The 22,432-nt window shown below is 26.6% G+C and overlaps 2 protein-coding genes across 5 annotated transcripts in view; one reads left to right on the forward strand and one right to left on the reverse strand.

The window, feature by feature from the left end:
* LOC107169907 (uncharacterized) overlaps positions 1–22,432 on the reverse strand; it is a 256,410-nt gene that overhangs the window by 44,051 nt on the left and 189,927 nt on the right. The gene's annotated exons all lie outside the window — the stretch shown is intronic.
* The window catches only part of LOC107165019 (nucleolar complex protein 4 homolog B), a 567,342-nt gene continuing 554,454 nt past the window's right edge, over positions 9,545–22,432 (forward strand). Inside the window, exon 1 of the mRNA XM_089228570.1 lies at positions 9,545–9,558. The gene's annotated coding sequence lies outside the window, so the exon portion shown is untranslated. The remainder of the gene's footprint in view (positions 9,559–22,432) is intronic.

The following is a 22,432-nucleotide window of genomic DNA, read 5'->3' on the forward strand; positions in this document are numbered from 1 at the left end:
GGTTTCTTGGATTTTTGTATATATATTTATCAATTAGTATTATTATGATAATTAAATAATCTTACATTGCGCTGAACATTAAAAGGTTTGTTTTGAAATTAATTATTACTAATAGGTACATATGTTTTACATACTCATATTTCATACTCAGTATCAAAAATATTAATACTTTTTAAATAATATGAGTGACTTACGTTAAATAAATCACCCAGTTTATGATACATAATTATCATCAATTTATTAACATACTTTCAATATATATTCAACTAAATTAAGATAAAATAATATAAACAGGTATACCTATATCTCTAATTTGTATTGTGACTTGATGTCTTGATTTATTTTATAATATACGGAATTTAATGCACAATGTTTCACCCTAATTTTATACGTATTCAATTCTAACATTACCATACAATAAAATGTTATAAACTATGATAGGTACTTATTTATATAATAAATTAAAAAATTATATTACAATTATTAATTTGTTATATTTTATTTAAAGCAGATAAATTTTTGTGATTTTAAAACGTACATCAATTATTTTTAAAAATAATACAAATTATATTTTTGTTCTAATTACTAATACAAATGCTTAGTACGTCAAGTGTTAGACATTTTGAAATCGGAAGTATTCCCTTTGTTCTATATCATTATTCATCGATAACCGTTTTGAAAATTATATTAGGTATACATTAATGCCACATTATGTACATTTAAATAATCAAGAATAACAATTTAAGTTATTATTGTAATAATTTAAAATATTATTTGTGGGTACTTTAATTTCTAGAATATACTTTATGTCCTAATATTAATAGTTAATGTCGTTAATGACTTATATTAATACTTTATAACAAATTTTATATACCTACCTATGAATGACTGAGTGAGTCGGGTACATAATGCATCTGATTTGATTTATTTGGAATTTATTTTATGGGTACCTACATTTTTTTTTCTGAAATTATAACAATTTAATTAATATAGTATAACATATCTTAGATTGACAAACCATCTCCAATCAGAATTTTTTTTCTTTTACAATGATATTATATGTATGATTAAATTCAAATTTAATACCATCCATTACAGTAACTCACTTGTAACCTACTGTACAGCAGATGAGCGACATATACTTACTTAAACGCTTATTCTTTTTAAATACAAATATGTTTTGGAGCATGGATACACATTTTTTGTTTTTGAAAGATTTTTGTTCATGTTTTCATTGTCATGGTTACATAACAAAAACATATTTATGATTTATAGATATTACTTGCAGAAGAAAAGTATTGAGCAGCGTTTTTATTGAATATTTATCAAATGTATTTACCATCTACTATTATAAATGTGTTCTACTAATTGATATTTGATTATTAAATTGGTTTACATTTATAAAGTAGCAGTTATAACAACTATAGTGTAAATAATATAGTATACATTTATAGCAGTACAAGAACTATAATATTTAATTTTAGCTAGTTTCTTATATAGTTATATATGTACCTAGGTATACACGTTGTGAAAAAGATACATATCATCTTTGTACTTTTAAGTAGGAATAACTTTTATATTCAATCGAAAAAAGTTCTAGACATTTTAAAAAGTTAATGGCATTAAAGAAAATATCTTAAAACCTAACTTACCAACTCAATTTTGCAATAAAATTCACTAGGTGAATTATCGTAAAATTATTAAAATATTTCAACCATTAAAACTGGTCAATGATGGCCACCTATTATGTTGATAAGCGCCATAAACCATTTGATAAAATCAAAACTCAAACATATAATATAATATAATATTATGAATTATTTTTTTAATGCATACTAGTATACATAAAGCTTTATTATATTTAGTATATATATGTATATCTTTAAAGGCTTGAAACCATTTATTTCGCTTCACGGAAAATGCATTTTTTGAATCACTAGATTAAAATGAAAAAGCCTATACTTAATACACTTTTATTCAACATTTCAAACTTTATTTGCATCAATGCCCATTAAAAAAACTTTGGGATCTGCAACAATATTATACATAGCATAAACTATACACTCTCTATGGGATTGGTATAATAAAATATATTATGCTTAAATTTTAGTAATTTTTGCTCACAATTAACGACTGTGTCTGGCTTTAGTTTTGTAATCTAGCTGAAAAATTGTTGCGTGGTCTGTGAGTATTATGCGACATAATTTGTGAACGTAATTAAAACAAGGGAAAGGGGTATTTTAATTAAATGGGGTTAATGCCTTTTTATTTGTGACTAGACAAAGAATTTGAGTACGAACTTATATAATTGTCGAGTGTCTGTTGAACACACGGCAAGTGCCAGGTGTAACGAATTACCAGACTTGGCAAAAACTGAAATGCGTTAAAACACATCTGGACACACCAGAAGAGAGGTTCAGAGATATGAAAAAAAAATAATAATAAAACAACGATATATTTATCTAATTACATCATTAGCTTTTTTTTTTTTGTAATGATTTTTATTTTCACGTTCATTTTTTATTTCACAAAGGTAAAAAAAAAACGATTCATAAAATGTTAAACAAAAAGGTGTAGGTAATTTTCAAAACTTAACCCCGGCGATTAAAAAGTCGATTTATTTTTAAAATGTCTAACTACATGCATAGAATTATTTGCACCTCAAAAGTCAGTCGTTAGGGTTTTCTTTTTTTTACAACTCAGCGTATTGTTGATTTGTTTTTTGTTTTTTAGAATTACATTATTATATTATTATCACATGGGCTCTTTGTACGTTATACATGTTACTCTGGAGACAAGGAAAACCCAACATAGAATTTTGAATGAAACAAAAAAAAAAAATAACTAAATTTTGTATAGAACATAGAACATATACATAGACAAACCATAAACTATCAAATTGACAATTAGAGTTTAATTTTTAACTTTAATCGTTGTTTTTCGTTTCCTACTCCTATAAACAGTGTTATCTATTTAATTGTTAACTCTCATTATTTCGAAATTTTATTTTTCTAAAAATATACTTATACCAGAGGTATTCATACTTTTTCATCCTGTGGCTCTTTTGGGTGTTCACAATATTTTGACGGCTACCAAATTATTATGAAAAAATTGAAACGACACACGGATACAATATGGCCAATATATTATATGGGTTTTAATAACAGTGACTTTAGTACTAGAAATAAAACTGCATATGGTCGCATCGTAAGATATGTCATTTTCATTTCCATAATGATTGCAAATAATATTTATAATAAGTATACAAGACCTAAGTATGATGTTGTTTCCGGTGCTTTGACGCAGCTCCCTTTGCAAACTCTCGCGACGCCCTTGGGAGCCGTGTCGCACAATTTGAATACTACTGACTTACACTATTTAAATATACACAATTAAAAATAATTAAATACTTAAACGATTATAGTAAAAAAAGTTGTAAAAATTTATATTTTTTCTAAAAAGTTAAAACTTTTCGAAATAAAGAGCGTAGACACTTAAATTGATCACCTTGTAGACATTTTTAAACTATATTTAAAATATATATCTTATTTCTTAAATAATCACTTATTAACTTTTTTCAACATGCATTACACAAAATAGTATGATATACATTAGGTATAATTTTTATTAAAATTAAACATAAATATGTATATTAATCATGTAAACTAATAGACAATGGATTAAAAACTCTGTTCAAAATATTTGAAATCTGGAACTATTGGCATTTTTTAAATGGTAAATAAAAATTAAATTAAATTTTAAAGTTTATACTTTCTAAAAATTTGAATAAATTAAAACGAAATTAGTGCTGGATCTAGAATCCACTCCAGTTATTGATATTAATTTTTAATAAATGTATGCAAAAAGAAAAATTTTAAGTAAAACGTACAATTAATACAATGTAATAATACACTTTACATATTTTTTGTTAACAAGCTATTGTTAAAAAAAAAAATAATGATATTGTTAATAAATTTAAGTTTATACCTAATATACTATATTAAACTATAATTGTTGAGTTAGAAATTAAAATGTAACTATCACCTATATTTTCCAAATAAAAATCAATATTTTATATAATATTCAACCATATCATTATCATCTTTGAATATAATATTTTAAAAGACGTACGTCCCCTAACAAATACATAAATAAGCAATATAATACAAAAGTACTTATGTCTTAATCGAAATACTGCGGAATATAGTTGTGAAAATAATACTTTTGTCTCGCATGATAATATACCCAGGGTAGGTACACCACATGACGATTAAAATGATCAATGTGGTGCGATGTATTGCGAATTATGGGATTAATTAACATGATTTAATGTATCAAATGGATTTGTAATGTTATCAATTTACATATCTAAAGCTTATACCTACGTTTGAGTATTTAAATTTCTTGAAAATATACTAGAAACAAAGTAGGTGCTTACCTATACTAAAATTGTAATAGTTCGAGATAAATGCGAGACAAGAAGAAGCACAGTCAATGTGTTTTGTCGATAACTACCATTAATTATAATTATTATCATATAAACTTATTGTAGCCCATATATAAAATGATAACATTACTATGACAAACATGCGCTCCTGTGTTGACTGATATTGAATCCCATACATCAGACAAATAGACACACAGCCACGAATTACAGCATGTACCGTTTACATATATCTCACGTGATTCAGAGTGGGTGGTTAGCAATTTCCTTCTGCAGATTGTGAGTGTGTGTGTTCTCCAGAGCTTCGAAAATTAATTCTATTGCTAATTAATGCTCGAGGGTTCGTGGTTTTGGATAAGTAAACATGGTTTGGGAGGAACTGGAAGACTTTAACCATACTGTTACTCAATATGAGAGTAGGGGTTGGTGGATAATACCCGGTGGGTTATTGGTCATTACGAAACTTTTTGTTATTGCCGAAACAATTGCATTTTTTTTCTTGCCATAGTTTGCTTTATTAAAACCACTAATTTACATTTATTCGTATACTACACCACCATCACAGATGATACAAATTGGTATATAGCGCACAATATTTGTTTTATTGTTATTATTCTGAATTCTAAAGTGAAAATGTTTAGATATTTTTATACCAAGATGTTTCGCTAAATGAATGCAGTAAATGTTATGAACAAAATAAAATATTTCTATAATTCAAATTAAATTTAAGAATAAAAAACTAAAAATATGTTTGGGCGTTCTTGTGATAATATTTTGGTGAATTATAAATTATTATAATTATTAAATACTAAATTATTTCCTATCTGAAATTTAACGCTTTAACCAAAATCTTTTAGGATATTTACATAGTTAGGTATGGATTATTATTTCATAATGTCACTTTTAAGATTTACAAACAATTTTCGGTTTATTAACAGTAAAAAATAGTTAATTGTATAACTATATGTATATGTAATATGTATATTTAAATTCATTAAAGTTGTATCACTTTACTTCTTTGCCTAATTGTAGAAGCAATATAGTGGTCTATAATTATAGCTGTATTAAATATATCATATATTATTTATACTCTAATGTGTATAACTAGACTATAGGTTAGGCAATGTTAAAAATACTTAATTATTTGTAATAGTTTACAAATGATCTATAAAGTATATAGAAGATATAGATATTTAGATATGCAACCAAATTTTTTATGGATATACCTGTAAAATCAATAAAAGATCTTAATTAGTGTTTTTATATTGCTAATACTTAACAGTTAGAAGACCTTATAATATTATTTAAATAAATTCAAATTATTTACCTATTTCTAAGTTTGTAATAGCTAAATTGAGACTTTACATGATATATCCAAAACTTTCAAGCTGATAACATACTTAAATGCTTACGATTTTCCAGAAGTATTTGGTACATAATACATATTATTATAATAGTATTATAAAAGTATTTCAAATAATTAATTTTATATTTTATTTTAAACAGATTAGAATAAAATTATAAACAATCAAATTTTAAATGTGAGCTATATATTTTTATGTTTATGTAAATAAGAACAAACTTAGTATATTAATACTCAGGTTTAACAATATTATTGGAAAACATTCCTTACAAAAGTTATTTTTTTACTATCTTTACGTAGAATGTCTTTTTGTTTTAAATAATGATAAATTCAAACAAAATAATTTATTGCTCAGTGTATCGATTTCAAACGTAAGTGTGCTTAATTATATTTTATTATTTAAACTTTTTTATAAAATTGACGATTATAATTTTTTTTATAATTCATTACGATTTAAAAAAGTTCATATGCAAAATTTAATCTTAAGGTATGTAATTTATCTGGTTTATAAAGTAATTACGACATTTAAATAATTTAAAAGTTTTTATAAAATAATATTATAATATATATATAATATATAAGATATTTTTTGATTTTGCGCTGAGCAATAAACTATTGATTTTACAATGATTATTTTTATATTTGGAAAACACACGCTAAAAGAGTGATAATTCACAATATGTATCATATAATTTGTAATTTGTAGATTAGCAATTGAACAACTTACTTACAGAAATTTACAGAAATGCAATATTTATAGATGAAAAACAGTCGATAAATATAGTTTAAATCATGTCTATCAATTCGTAGATACCATACGAGTTATAAGAAATAATTTGCAATTTTGTTTTACGTAAAGTTTGTTTCCATATTTATACTGATATTGGTAGGTAGGTATAGTAAGCATGACACAATTATACTTTTAAAAAATAAATATAATTTTTATGATGGGTTAAATTAACAAAAAAAAAAAATAATAATTCTATGAGAGTCTAGTTATCTCATTGACCAACTATAAATTAAATCATTTTACGATTATTTACCACGTAAATGAGAGTTAATATAATTATTAAATAATCATCTTTAACTACTAATGTAACTTTCGGTATTCGTATCATAGTATATAATACATTAATTATGTTTATTATCATTAAAAAAATTATATTAATTTTAAGATCAAGACTTTTGTTTGTTTATTAAATACTATATTATTTACGTAGGTACTAACAATAATTATTAGGTACATTCATGATATGTTATTATGATATTGTTTTATATATATATATATAGGTAACTTGTTGCTACATATTTAAAAAATATTTGTCAACATGAGTTAAATTTGTGTTGGTTTTTTATATTTGTTTTTGTTACATTTATAAAATTACATTCAATAAACTTATTATAAACATCTGGTTAATTCTAAAAGTTAAATACTATTCGAAATTCCTTACGATGTTCATTTTCTGCCAGAAACTGATGAGGGTCAATTTCAATTCATATCTGACTGCACAAATATTTTATGAAATGTCAATCCCTTACTAAAACAAATATCTGTATCATATATTTTAACGATTTATAAATGTGGAACGTATTTTGGTATATTTATGTTGTATCCCAAACTTTAATTAAGTAAATAATATACTTAAATTATAATATGCAGATATTGTAAATATAGTTTGATTTCTATAGAAATATAATTCACATTTACAAGGAACTTTTTGAATTTGAAAATGTTTTTTTTTTTTTTTGTACATATAAATACTTGTACGAGTTAGCCACTGTTAAAGTCACTGCATTATGTAAATGTAAATGTCAGAAAAACGCACCAACGCGAAGCTATAATATTGAAATAGTTCGTGACGGTTGTTGTGAAATGATAAATATATTTCAGGGATGTATAAAATGTAAATCATTGTTGTGCAAAAATATGTTTGGAACAGAACTGTTGTAGACCTTAAGTGTTGAACTTGTAGGTCAAATTAAATCTTAAAAAAAAATTAGTATATGATATAACCATATCAAAATGAAACAAATTAATTAAGCCTAATGTATAGATACAACTAAAAACCTAAGGAAGTTGATCTGCTGTATAAGTAGTAGTTAATAGTTATGGGTAACTTTTATAGTTTTTTCTGATTATTACGTATAGAATGAAGAATGTTTTACTTGACATCTTCTAAAGTACCTACCACATCTAGTTTTTATATAGTAGAAACTTCATTCACAGTTGAAAATATAAAAATTTTCCTAGTAAAGGTGACGTCCGTCACAGAGAAATGAAAAAAATCAATGCATTCATCGCTTTGCTTAGAATTTATCAAATAGGAATCCTATGTAACTTTTTACTTCCTATATAACAAAAAATATTATTCTATGCTTGTTTTTTAACATTTTAAAAACTACGAATTATGTATTATTACATTGACATATATAGATGTATTTTAATATGTGCTATAAATTTATAATGCAAATTGAAAATGTATAAAAATAAAAATTACAGTTTACACCGATTGCATATGTAAAACAATAGAAAATATTCCTTATAAAAAAAAAAAACATTTTCTATGATTTTTTTTTAAAATTTTTCTGAGTCATTTTTTTGCTTTTAACTTATACACTTAATATTGAACACACATAACAAATATAAAGTCACTCACTATAATGGCTATGTTTTGTTTTTGAATTAACAGATCCACTGATACGTATATGATATAAATACACTACAATATATTAAACCAAAGTGTCATGAGTTAAATTTATTTCTAAACTCAAAAGAACCATCACTATATTATATACATTATGCATAATAAATATATAATAATAGTTTATACTATGTTGATATGTTATATCTTGAATACGCATCTAAGAGGTCAAATAAGAGTATGTATTGTAGGTAGTAAAAAAGGGTAAAATTATTTGATTACATATAATAATATATAGTTTACATTGTATATTATAATTCTACTTTACGTTCATATTAACAATTTTGATTTATCATAATCGTTTATAAGTATAAAGTTTTAAATATTTATTTTACATTATCAATATTTATAATAAAGTATACAGAGTGATTCACCAAGCATGCACATTTTTTCTTTTAATAATAAGATTATTTAAATTCTGATTTTTGGTGCTTTCAAATATAATAAATCTAAATACTAATTTTTAAATTCTGGAATTTTTTTGTAATACTCGACTCTATGGCGATTCAAGATTCTGTCTTTCAAATGAGAACCCCCTCTCATTTTGAATGTAATTTATTTACCATATAATTTTTTGAAAATTTTGAGGTATCAGAATCAAAATTTTAACATTAAAACAACAGTAGTTTTTGAGTTATTAATTTTGTTTAGTAAGGGTAATAGGTCCATAACAATAGGTTTAGAAGAAATGAGGGCTATAGTGATTTAAATATGTGGGTAATTATAATTAATTTATCAACATTAATAATTTGTAAAAATTATGGCATAAGTATTATAATAAATACCATATTCGATATTAGGTACATCTATTTTATACTTTTTTTTAAAACACTTACATTCATCTCTCCGTTCAATAATTCAGAACCCAATAAGCTATATTAAGTACATTATATATACATAGCACAATAGGCTCATGAATATCATATCCAAATTAATAATACAACATGATTATGTAATTAAAAAATTATAATGATTGATTTTAAAAGAAACCAACGAATCATATTAATATTTATAATAACCTTTAGCATAAATATTTTAACAACTAAAACAATATTTATGAATTTTCAACGTGTATTTCGTAATCAATACTTATTTTATTTTGAGGATATATAATATAGCTATATTTATAATGAACAAAATATTTTTCCTTATGAATCCGATTAAGAAAAACCATTAGGTATAATATTATGTAACTATTATTTTTAAATTTTCTTCACTTTTATATTGCAAAGTCACTAATAATAGTTAATAATAAATACCAATTATAATTGCATTTTACTAAAAAAGTAATAAACTTACAGGTGCAGATAAAAATTGAGTAGATAGTAATGAAATATTAATTATGAGAGTATTATTTTAATGTTAGGTGCTCTATTTTTATATAGGTTGAATTACAAAATAAATTTAATAATTTACTCTCTTAGGAAACATTTTGTTCGTTATTCATCGATATATTATAGCTTATTAATATTCTATAATACTAGAAACTCTGGTTGGAATGTACATCGCGTATGGAAGATGAAAACATAATATTATTAAATACAATAACTACATGCCAACCTAATTAAAACAAATATATATACTACATATATATAATATATGTATATCACTAGATAGGTTGAAAAGACTAATTAAATAACGAATCATGGCATAATGTTATTCATAGGTATTATGTACTTTATGTTATGGACGTAAATACAGGGTAGAGCTTGGAAGGGCTCGGCCTCCTTAGGCCATCTAAAGCCACTTTAAGATAATATTTGACTTAAGTATCATATCCATGATAGTCTATACGGTAAAATTCCATATTAAGAGGACGCTACACCCGCATATTGTGTTGTCTCCGTCTTACAAGTGCGTATAGCATTGCAAACACTGTTTCGCGCGGGAAAAAACCGAGAAGGCTACAGTTATAACTAAGAAACGAAATTTTCACCACATAATAAGGAGAACATTTACTGTGCAACGTTGTTTTCAATTTTTCGATATCACAAATAGAAAAAAGTTCTTATTGTTTCAAAATTCATTATTTTTGCATTTTTCAAAATCGAATAACTTTTTTTCAGTTCTAATATCAAAAAAATAAAAACAACGTCGCACAGTCGAAATTCCCTTTTATCTGTGGTGAGAATTTCGTTTCTTAGTTATGACTGTAGCCTTCTCGGTTCTTTCCCGCGCGAAACAGTTTTTGCAATGTTACGTACTTACTTGTAAGATGGAAACAACACATATGTAGCGTCCTCTTAAATACAATAAATTAAATTATAAATATATCCAATTTGATTATTATTGGTTGGTTATTTAACTATAGGTATGTTTTTTATACGTCATTGTCGATTGTTTACAATGCAACGAGATAAAAAAAATTATTTTCTACATCTGCGATGTACAATATATTAATAGGTATATTCGATGTTATCGATTTATGAATTAATTATGATTAACACTGTTTCAGTTGTTCATACAATAAACAGGCAGAGTAATTGTAGCTATTAAATGTATTTTTGTTAGTTATGTTATCAACATTATGTCGATATCATGGTACTTGCATTGTTGGATTTTAAATTTATCTGATTTTTTTTTTTTGTATATATTAGAACTTCACGTTAGATTAATAATAAATAGCCATCGGATGCTAGGAACACAAAACGAGATAAATTTATACATTTGATTACCTACTGTGAACATTGAAATTGAGTTAAAATAGATACTTAACTAATGAACAATATTTCTTGGAAATTAATATTTTTTTTAGAAAGGAGAAAAGATGTAATAACATAATTACAAAAAATACAATACAATACATACTAAACACAGCTGCTTATATTAATTTATATGTATATCTAATGTATTAATTTAATTTGATATATTTCTGAATAATTGAGTTATAGATAACAATATACTGTGGAAATTACATTTTAATTAATTTTCAATAATTATAGACTGTTTTAGCTAACGTCAGAGACATTATTGTTTTTTAGACATTTAGGATTAATATCCACTCCAAAAATAATAAATATGTATAATTATTATATTATCGATACCATATTCATACATAATTATTATTAATAGTTCTAGTGGGTATATAATTAGCAACTTAAATTTCTCATTTATACTTTTGACTTTTCCCATTATAATTAGCAGTTTCAATATTAAAGAAGGGCACTATAATATTTTTTAGCTTTTAATATAGTATGTATCAATTTAAAATTTTTACAAAATATTCACTTAAATTTTGTATTTTAGCTATCATACTTGGAGAAATGTTGAACTTTAAACGTTTGTTTTACCATATTTTATGTAATAACAATTCCTAGTAATTTTAAAATTGTTTGAGAATTGTTCATCCAGTGTTTCGCTTTAAGTTTAAACATGACACGTCATTTCTGGTTTGAAAACCATACTTAAAATGTTTTCGATTGTGATAAATTGTAAAACCAAAATTGTTGTTGGAAATGTCAATTAAAAATATCTTAAAACAATATAAAGTTTAATGACGTATTGGTATGTACTGATACTATTGCTAATTGGCTATAATATAATAACAGATGCAATCTAAACACGTTTGGGAATTATTAAATTTAGGGACGCAAAATTCAAAGTCAGTACAAAATATTTCGATCAATAATAATATTATTTATCATAGAATATACTTCACAGCATATCGTTATACTATTTTTATATTATTATAAAGAGTTAATTTTGTATGGCATTTATGAATATTTAAACCCTCAGAGCCCAGAGGATGGCATTATCTTCTCCGTTTAGTATTCCGCGTCGTGGGACAATAAAATTCAAATCCCTGCGTGTGTACATGTAGTGTCCACCACGGTATATTATTATTATTATTATTATTACTGTTATTATACTATTATGAGAGGTAGTGGGTTGTCCGATTCTCACGAAGTATTATAAACGATACGTGTCGCACGAGCGCCATAAAAGCCGTAAGAGATCGCTAAAACCCATTCTGACAAATGGGATGGGTGTGATTCAAAAGAGGCCGTCGTCCATCGTCATAGTGATACAACGGCAAGAGTCGATAAAAACACCGAAACGATATAGTATTATTATTATTATTGCCATTATGTGCCATCGCGTATAATATAAAATATGTATATGTAAAATATTATTATGTTACATTATTATTATTATTTACTCCCCCCACCCGTCGTTTTTTCACGTCGAGAAAAATAGTAACAAATAAATATAAATAAATAGACTACACACCGCCTGGGTGTATATATTATTATTATTATTATTATTTTTATACTCGGAATATCGCGGGCCAAACTATACTGCACGCCCAGTTACCTCCTATAACGTACATCTGTAGACCCACTCGCTTACGTTACTGTTGGATTTATGCGTAGCAATATAAACGTCGTATAGGTGCGTATAATATTATATACATATACGCTCTCTCGTGGCATCGCCATAATAATACATGTGTATATATTTATAATATCAGCTGTGTATACCCGTAGATTACACCGACTGGTAAATATATATATATTATATTTATTATATTCGTGGAGACGTGAGTGTAGAATGGGTGAGTGTGCTGCTTTGCGAAACGCAATCGAGGTGCGAGCGAGAGAGACGAAGTAGGACTACTTACCACGCGTGTGTGCCAGACCCAAATGCGGGAAAATCGGATCAAACGGATGTGTAAGACGTACTACATTAAGGGTTGGTATATTATACATAATATAAAAATATAATACCTAAATATTAGTATTGTGATGTACCTATATATGACTTTTTATTCTTTTATTATTAATCTTTGAATCGACCGTAGCAGCCACCACACTGATCGTTGCCTTTTCGTATTATGCTATTATATTAGGATAAAACTATAGATGTAGAGTAATCTTATAATATAAAACGAAAATACGGTGGCGCAGCCCCATGTCGGTTTTAGCGTTAAAATAGAGGATTTATATCCATATAAATTATAATGAATAGGTTTTTCATGGAATAATATATTATGCTTTATGACTGAATGAAATGTATTAAGTGTATAAATAATTAACCAACTATTAATAATTTCTCTATAGTTCAACATTGTCCCGAAACCCAAGCAAAAGAAATTTTCTGGACGGTAATCGAGGCCTATTATTTCACAGAGGTTTTCACTGCGTGGTAAATTCGTATGCAGTTCATTTATTTTTTTTTCACCGCACATGCATTCTATCATTTTCTATTAAACTGTCGGTACCATATATAATCTGTACCATTCACCACACAAAGTACATTGTATATGGATTTTCTAGAACGGTATCATGTAAATTGGTGTGTGAAACCAAATATCGCGAAGATGAACGGTGGCAGCGTAAAACCGGATACATAAATTTTATAATAATCGTATTAGTTATGATAATTGGGTGAATTATGCACGCCTTCGTGCAGTTTGTTCATCCCTGACACGCATGCGAATTTTATCACACCACAATAAAGGGGGTGAGCAGTATATTATTGTAGGCATAGATGGTACCTACACGACGTCACATCATCACACTATATATATATATATATATATATATATATACTATATAGTAGTATATACGACTGTTTTTGAGTTATTTATGTCTCTCTTCGTCTATTGCTGCACACGCCAAAATACGTATGATAATAATAATATAGTATTAGTGATGCTTGTATTATAGGGTAGGTACCTACTGTTCTTCAGAAGCGGCACAGATATTACAATGAGTATGCCCTGTTTACAGTTCATAGGTTAGGATTTTGTAAGGGATCTGTACAATGTAATGTAATAATGTTTTGTTCTCGAGATAATCAAAACATTGATACCACTGAAAAGTCATTATTCTATTTAATACTTTGTATATAATTCGAGTACTCTGCTATTTGCATAATGTTTTATAGATCATAAAATATATTATGAATTTTGATTCTCGGTACTTAAGACGGCAGCAGTCGTGTCTAGACTTTTAAATTATAACACCACTATTATACCATACGTAATAATGGTGCATTTACATTACATTGCATTAGAATAATATTAATACATATTATATTACAATCATTCTACGAATTAACAATGTTTTGACGTGAATGTAGAAAATTTGATCTCTGTGTACTGTTTAGGAGAAAAAGAGACGGACATGAATTCATTCATCAAAGAAATGTTTTAGAGGGCCAAATTCTTTAGCAACAATATATTATAATTTCCTCGGTTTTGTATAAATCATTTACGACTTCAGACTGTGTCAGTTGCCTTTGACCAGCGCATTAGCATGGTAAAATGTTTAGGATAAACGAAGAATCATAATTCAAATTGAGATAATACACTTATATATCTGTGAGATATATTTTTAAAAATAATTAAATTAAAATCGGAAAATTCAATATTGGTTTACAACGATGAATAAAAAAAATATGATTTCACATTCTTCTTAGAGATAAAATATTGAAAAAAAAAATAGTAATATCCACTTAAAAAGATTAAAATATAACCTATGGCAATTATCTAAAAGAAAAAGAACATTCATTTTTAAGCGAATTCGTTATGTGTTAACTAATTGTTTGTGTCTTGATTTTATTATTAATTTATAAAAAATATTTTGAAGTTTTATTCAGATGACCTGTATAAGCGTGTATTAAACAAAATTACAATTAAACATAGTCATAATAATATTATGAACGTAATTAAATTTATAATACTAAAATCTGAAAAATCGGCTTTGAGTTTTTAAAAAAATCTAAATTCTATAATATTACGTTTTATTTTTTTGCTACTATTGTGAATAACAAAATGAGCCAAAATGGAATTTGGTACACTTTCCACTTGACAATTCCGGACACGCCACTGATTGTTATCCCAACAGGCAACAATAATAATTACAAATAATATACAAATAATATAACATCTCGTAATACACACAAGATGTACAAGACATGAAAAGTATAATGTGGATTATAGTGAGTAGGTATACGACGTTTAGTTAAAATATATTATTTAGCTTTTCATAACAGTTTAAGTATGATGAACATAAATTAATCGCATGGATGTAAGCTAAATTTGCAAGTACGTACCTAATTCAAAAATAATTTAAGCTAAATTTACACGGGTAAAATAATAGAATTTATGATGTTTGTCGTGATGGGTGGAGCGATTTTTATGAATATAAAACAATAAACAATACCACAATATATTTAATTAAAATTTTCAATATGCTTAGCACTAATTAAATGGTGGTGAAAACATAATATTTGTATTATTAAGGGGGTGTTATAAATGGAAAAATATCTAACATATGAAGAAAAAATAAAGCATTTACAGTGTTCTATAGTAATATTATAATAACGAAAATATACATATAATAATATTATGCGCATATATGTGAAATATAAATATAGTATTCCTAAGTATAAAATAAGTAGGCAATAATATTTTCACTAAACAATAAACTCATAAACTCGATATCAAAAAAAGTTGTGAACTTTTGAATTTATTATTTGTATACAAACAAAATATAAACAAACGTATATTTACTCAATGTTCAAAGCCAAGTAATAAAAAATATCTGAATCGCTGTTAATAATAAAGTTAAAAGATCAAGTACTTTACTATCCTGTATTCATCTACCTGGAATTATTCAGGGATAATATTCTGGTTGGAAGAAGGCGGGGGGGGGGGGGGTTAATTCCCACCAAAAGTCCATTATTATTCCTTATCCGACGACATTGATATCGTGTATAATAATATTATATTTTCGTATAATGGAGTTAAGTTGTATACAATTCTTATAATATTGTATTAGTTATAATATATGTTGTATGTATTATAATGAAATAACTTAAGTTTTTTTTTTTTTTTTTTTGAACGCCATAACAATATGTTATATTTTCAAGCTTTTTCTAAAAACGGCGTTGTTTCAATTTTTTTTTTTTTTAAAGGCCACGATGACCACCACCATCATATTTCCATTTGTATACCCTCCTGCTATATGGGTACGTCAAAACTGTAAAAATGGTTTGTTCAATCCTATGGAGTATGTACTTGTGATATATTATAATAGTAACATGAACACCATAATATCATCATCGTTATCGTACTGTTTACCTAGTCTATTTTGGTCGTGATGAGTTTCAGTGAAACGAGATCACTATTATAATAATATTATACCGTACATATTATGTTCTAGTTAAAATTTAAATAATCGATTACATAATTTCGACGCATTTCGCGTGTTTATTACGTCCCGCGCGGCTTCCACCATAATTTTTTAAGGATTTTAGTCGCTGAGAACGATTTTTCTTCCTAGTCCTCGTCACATGGTGGGTACATAAATTTTTTTAACACGTTGTGCAGTGGCCATCCTCGAGGAATTTAATTATTCTAATTTACATTTTTTAATGAACTTAGGTGAGTTTTTTTTCTTTTTAGAGCGACGGTCGTGCAGTGAACTGATATTAAAACGGGTGTGATAGTCCCACCTAACTAAAAACACATATACATGATGAAAAAAATAACTTATAACGTAAATACGCGATATCCGATTGTTCGCATTTTGGCCGGCGAGCTATAGGTACGTTTAACACATCATAATAATTTTCGATACTATATTTTCACGATTGTCATGGGAAGTGGATGACACCTCCACCGCCACCCAAGAGGCAGTAGGTACGCCTAATGGGGTATCTCGCTAATCGTGTGGGCGGAGAAGGTAAATACCCGGTGACCGTTAATTCTACTGTAATTTACGCCTCCATAGTAAATACCTACAACCATGGTGGCTATTCTCCAACAATATCATTATCACTGTTAGTTTTTTGTGTTTTATAAAAACAAATGTTTGTTTAAGGTTCAAAGCACTATACCTATATATATTTTCTTATCATTGAATCCTTTTAGTATTTAACTACATTTTTTAAGCTATAAATACAGTTTATTCCAGATAAGAAGTAATGAATTTTGTTTCACTACTCCATTAAGAAATGTAAACTTAAAATTCATGTAAGTAATTAAAAATCTATAGTGATAAATATTTGATTGGTATCTATATGTATGAAGTCGATATTCTTTAAAAAAATATCACCCCTATAGTGCTTATAAAATAAGTATATTTGTAAGTACACGTATCATTATTATTACTTATGCCCACCATGGATCGACCCTCCGTCGTGTCGTAGGCTTAATGACGCCTCAGCGTGAACCGACTTAAAACGTATTCATTTGTCGGCTTTAGGGTAATAAACAATGTTATTGTTGCATTATTATTTTTATCATTGTACCGACCACCGACTTTAAATGTAGTTATAATCAGTACGTACTTACCCGGCTATAACGGAACGCCGTACAACTATATATAATATTTTAATAGGTAATTACTAATTATAATAGTAATAGTTTTAAATAAAGGATCGAATCGGATTATCCGGTCAAGGTGGCGGCAGGGACATTTTTTACTGGATTGGACTAATCATGTGCTGCGTAGTAAAATAATGATGGTAATAAGATTATTGTTATAATGACGGGTGGAGACTGTGGTTATTGTGATGAATCCGACGTTAGCTGATAGACAGTGTTATGCAATGCCGCAGTTATTATAGGAATTTGTCAGCGGGAGTGCAGTCATGTTAAATTTAAAATGTCCAGTCAAAGTATAATTTGTAAATACAATATAATCAGTCTGATAGGTATCAAAATTGTAGTCGGGCCACGCACGAAGTGTGAAAGCAGATTAAATTAAAATAATATTCTGCTACAAGATATATAACTCGGTGTAAATATTTGCTCCTATGTGCAGGATCGTATCCAACGCGCTATCCCAACTATCTTAAAAATGTAATGAGAATATGTGCACATGCCCAAGATTAGCAGGTAGTTTATGATTACTGATAAGGTTGTAATACTAGCTAATCACTGATTATTAGAATGTGCAATGGTGTTGGGCGCAATTCGATATAATATGCATAAATACAACCATTGTATATCATCTAAGATAATATCGAACCTATCGGACCTGTACGACTGACGAATTGTCCCTAACAAAGGGTACCTACTTAGCATCGAGTGTTCCAAATCCACTGTCACTTGTTAAGATAATTTATTTATTTATTAATCAGTTGAACTGTTTAAGTAACCTAACTGTGTCAAAGGCAAATAAATACGTATGATTGGATAACTCTTTGGTTCAAAAGATATTTTAATGTTTATCATATACCTATTATAAATTTATAACTTTAATATCAATAATAATGGACAGACTGTTCTAATTCAAAAGCATATATTTTTATTTTTAATCCATTATTTATAATAATTACATACAAAACTTATCGTGAAAAAAATTGGAAAATAATAATATATCTATCTATATATTTAGTACGGTTTAATTTATCTCGATAAAATTAAATACATATTATACTCTTCCACAACAACTTTTGACAATATTATATTGTGAAAAGAGTATTCAAGTTGTATTATGAAAGTAGCTTTAAAATTACGCTATATAACGTTAATTAATTTTTAAATGTGTTATAGCTATATTTTATCTTATGTAAAACTCAATTATAACAATATTATTATACTCGGGAAGAAACTCATTTTCTTCAAGCATTCGGTGATTTTACTGCTTATTTTTTGTTTTCAAAATTATGTTCACGAACAATTTAATACAGCCTTGTACTATGTATTACCTCAGCGTTATACTTAGACGTGTTTTAACGTGATTATTGTAACATTTAAATATTGCAATTACAAATTGAATACCTACAGACTTCTGGGTCAACCGGGTGCCTGAAGTGCATAAATATGTAAATAATTAAATAGAAATTTCGATGAATACTATTGTCAAAACAATAAACTTGCATAATTATTTTACATCATATTTGTGTTAAGGAACTAAATATTTGAATCAACAATATAATATAGGTACTTCAGTCATTTTTTTAAAAATTATTTATTTAAATTGCACCTATATTTACAATCTATACAAACAAGGTAAGTATAATGAGTAAATGTGTTGACATAAAATAACATTAATCATATAATAGCAATAAGGTTCCCAGTAGTGCCACCTGACCAGTAATTAGGGTTTATTTTTAGTTTTCCATTGGTTAATCAGGTACTTCGAGCATGCGATTATTTGTGTAGGCTCAATGGTCGGGTGTACTCAACTAGCAGTATTAATATTATGCAACTAATAATTCACGAACGTCTTCTGAAGATCAATATTGTATTTTAAGTATGTTCGTGACAACATTTTATAAATAGCGTTTTATTGTAGGTGAATATAATAATCACGAGGGAAGATTAAACGACCTTACCACATCAATGGAAATTCAGAGGGCCATCGGCAATCGTCATTATTGCAATGCAGGGTTGTCAATATCCTGATTCTTTGTCTAAGTATGGAAATTTAACTACCTACATAGTTCGGTGGTCAGCGATCATATTGACAAGCGCTATTGACGCTATTTACAAATTAATGCAACTCACGCAATATTATGCAGTTTTCGAGTGTTTTGATATACTTCCGATCGTAACAGATAGATACGTGTCCATAGCTCAATACTGATGACTGTTCGATTATTGACGCATACGTGAGTATAACAATCATCTAGGCATTTGGGGACGATAAAATTTTGTGTAGTATGGCGTGAACTGTTATGTCTAACGCATTTAATTAAGATATTTTAAAAAGAGAAAAAAATGCGATCATTGGTTCTGACGTTTCTTATGACTGTCTAAATATAAATTTATAATGGATTTCTTGGATCGCTGACTGAAAATAAGCAACTCAAAAACAATCAAAGATAAATAAATCAGTCAAAATGTATTACGTAAACGCGTATGCCTATTAGTTACATATTACTTTGTCCGTTGAAAACTAGAAGTTATATATTACATTTAGAATGAAATTATAGTATCGATTTATCGAATTAAATATCAGTATCGAGTAGTGACGATCAACATGTTTTAATATTATTTTTTTTTTTTGGTTTATCTAAATAACACAAAAGTAAAAAACGCTCGTGAAATGATTTTATCCATAGAGAGCTTAAATCACGTATCACTTTAATTTGTTCGATGAATAATTACAAATTTGAGTAAACACATAATTTAAAGATGTTCAGTGATTTTCAATTTTAATTGAAGTTTTTTTTTTTGTTTTGAAAATATCAAATCAAACTATATATTATACAAATTAATTTAAAACTCAAACACAGGAATAAATAAAACCAGTAAGAAAAATTGTAGCGATGTAATAACATCACCCACTGCTTCAGATTCGTTTTTGTGAAATGTCACTTTATTCATTTGTTACATTTCATAATAAAAGAGTAGACGCACATTTCAGATTTTTTTTTTAATATTTCAGTCATCAAAAACAGATCTTCTAGCGTCTTCCGTGGAACTCAATTAATGTTGTTAGCTGTTATAAATTGTTTTTTAAACAGTTCCGGTTGTTGAGAAATATTCTTATGCTCAGTTTGATACCAACGTCGCTGTAAGTTTACCGTTAAAATAGACATTCTAATCATTAAGATTTTATATAATATATGATCACTGATCAGTAAAGAATTCAATATATATTTTTCTTGAAATTATAATTAATATATTAGGGTATATTATTTTTTTAAATATGCGTTTTTAAAATAATTTTTAACTCAACTATTGAATGGTATCGCTTAGTCTGTTACTGTTTTTTTTTACTCTTTAAGACAGTACTTGTATAATAACTCCTATAATGATACCATTTTTTTTTTTACTTTTTAAGGTTTATGATTTTAAGGTAAACAATATTCCAATTCCTTGGTCGAAAAAATGTTTAATTCAAATTCAACAATTATATAATATTATATTATTTTTCCCTATTAGATAAATATGGGTAACTAACGATATAACATAATAGGTTATTATTATTTAACTGGAACTACCTTTAGAATCAGAATTGTATAATTTTACTATCTAAAAATAAAAAATTATAAACTAAAACAGAAACATTTTGAACATTACAAAAAAAAAAAAATTACATACATCTTGTTTAAAGACCTGGAATAGTAATTAATACTGTTAAATTCCTTTTTTTATATTGTTTATCAAGAACTGGATTAAATCGTGAAAAAAAGATATCAAATTAAAATACAACAATTTAGTGAAATTAATTGCAGTTCATAGTTAATAAGAAAAAAAAGCTCTACTAATGATGATGGTCAGTAATAAATTCACCGAGAAAAATTTATTAGGTCCTTAAAATATTAATATTATATTTAATTTTACCTATGAATGTATTTGTACATTTGTTGTTCGTTAATATGCTACAGTTATAAAAATCTACGACGTAAAAGGTGTTTGGTGACAAATTTAACTATTCAATTATGTATTATAAATTAGGCTATTAGCTATTGAATTTATTATATTTTTCACTTTTAAGCAGTATAGGCGTACTTTTTATCTTAGTTCGAAATATAATGTTAATATATTTAATACATTGAAGTCCTGTATAAGCCTAATAGTGTCTTACTATGGTAAAAACATTAACTAATCTAAATCATAAAGCGACGTTTTAAATCAATATAATATTAATTATTGTTTGTGTTAACGTTAAATTATGCATGTTGTAAAATATATATCGCATACATTTATTATAGCTTACGACACAAACGTAATCTTACCTAAAGCGTAAGCATACTAATAAAACTCTATAGTCATAGGTATAGTACATATAGAGCATAATAATAATAATAATTTAATGTGTCATAGAAAAGTTCTAAGTAACCCAATCTCTTAGAGTAGAATATAGTCAGTACAGCATACCCTTATAATGTCACTATGGTCTTATTTTAATAGTTTTAGATTAAAATCAGCTAGCGTATGTGAAATCGCTTTACCCGTAACGACTGGACACTTCTTGAATAATTTTATAATGAATGAATAACCTTTTTTCATTA

The sequence above is a fragment of the Diuraphis noxia genome, unplaced genomic scaffold (assembly GCF_037042655.1).
Source record: "Diuraphis noxia isolate RWA-SAM2 unplaced genomic scaffold, SU_Dnox_SAM2 contig0005, whole genome shotgun sequence".
Taxonomy (NCBI): Eukaryota; Metazoa; Arthropoda; class Insecta; order Hemiptera; family Aphididae; genus Diuraphis; species Diuraphis noxia.